This window comes from Vulpes lagopus, chromosome 14, assembly GCF_018345385.1.
Source record: "Vulpes lagopus strain Blue_001 chromosome 14, ASM1834538v1, whole genome shotgun sequence".
Taxonomy (NCBI): domain Eukaryota; kingdom Metazoa; phylum Chordata; class Mammalia; order Carnivora; family Canidae; genus Vulpes; species Vulpes lagopus.
The window spans coordinates 2,236,146-2,238,063 of record NC_054837.1 but is presented as its reverse complement, the minus strand read 5'-3'; positions in this window follow the sequence as shown (position 1 = coordinate 2,238,063).

The following is a 1,918-nucleotide window of genomic DNA, read 5'->3' as shown; positions in this document are numbered from 1 at the left end:
CTGAAGAAAGAGAAATTAAGGAGTCGATTCCATTTACAATTGCACCCAAAAGCATAAGATACCTAGGAATAAACCTAACCAAAGAGGTAAAGGATCTATACCCTAAAAACTATAGAACACTTCTGAAAGAAATTGAGGAAGACACAAAGAGATGGAAAAATATTCCATGCTCATGGATTGGCAGAATTAATATTGTGAAAATGTCAATGTTACCCAGGGCAATTTACACATTTAATGCAATCCCTATCAAAATACCATGGACTTTCTTCAGAGAGTTGGAACAAATCATCTTAATATTTGTGTGGAATCAGAAAGGATCCCAAATAGCCAGGGGAATATTACAAAAGAAAACCAGAGCTGGGGGCATCACAAGCCAGGTTTCAGGTTGTCCTACAAAGCTGTGGTCATCAAGACGGTGTGGTACTGGCACAAAAACAGACACATAGATCAATGGAACAGAATAGAGAACCCAGAAGTGTACCCTCATCTTTATGGTCAACTAATATTTGACAAAGGAGGAAAGACTATCCACTGGAAAAAAGACAGTCTCTTCAATAAGTGGTGCTGGGAAAATTGGACATCCACATGCAGAAGAATGAAATTAGACCATTCTCTTACACCAGACACAAAGATAAACTCAAAATGGATGAAAGATCTAAATGTGAGACAAGATTCCATCAAAATCCTAGAGGATAACACAGGCAAAAGCCTTTTTGAACTTGGCCACAGTAACTTCGTGCAAGATTCATCCATGAAGGCAATGAAACAAAAGCAAAAATGAACTATTGGGGCTTCATCAAGATCAAAAGCTTCTGTACAGCAAAGAAACAGTTAACATAACTCAAAGACAACCTACAGAATGGGAGAAGAGATTTGCAAATGATGTATCAGATAAAGGGCTAGTTTCCAAGATCTATAAAGAACTTCTTAAACTCAACACCAAAGAAACAAACAATCCAATCATGAAATGGGCAAAAGAGAAATCTCACAGAGGAAGACATGGACATGGCCAACAAGCACATGAGAAAATGCTCTGCATCACTTGCCATCAGGGAAATACAAATCAAAACCACAATGAGATACCACCTCACACCAGTGAGAATGGGGAAAATTAACAAGGCAGGAAACCACAAATGTTGGAGAGGATGTGGAGAAAGGGGAACCCTCCTGCACTGCTGGTGGGAATGGGAACTGGTGCAGCCACTCTGGAAAACTGTGTGGAGGTTCCTCAATGAGTTAAAAATAGACCTGCCCTACGACCCAGCAATTGCACTGCTGGGGATTGACCCCAAAGATACAGATGCAATGAAACGCCAGGACACCTGCACCCCGATGTTTCTAGCAGCAGTGTCCACAATAGCCCAACTGTGGGAGGAGCCTCAGTGTCCATCGAAAGATGATGGATAAAGATGTGTTGAACAATGGAATATTACTCAACCATTTGAAACAACAAATACCAACCATTTGCTTCGACGTGGATGGAACTGGAGGGTATTATTCTGAGTGAAATAAGTCAATCGGAGAAGGACAAACATTATATGGTCTCATTCATTTGGGGAATATAAAAAATAGTGAAAGGGAATAAAGGGGAAAGGAGAAAAAATGAGTGGGAAATATCAGAAAGGGAGACAGCACATGAGAGACTCCTAACTCTGGGAAACGAACTAGGGGTGGTGGAAGGGGAGTTGGGTAGGGGGGTGGGGGTGACTGGGTGACGGGCATTGAGGGGGGCACTTGCTGAGATGAGCACTGGGTGTTATTCTGTATGTTGGCAAATTGAACACCAATAAAAAAATAAATAAAAAAAATTTAAAAATTATAAATAAATAAATAAATAAATAAATAAATAAATAAATGTGTGTTTTCTAATTGCTTTTTGTATTTGCATAAAATATCATTGCCCATTCTACTATTTACA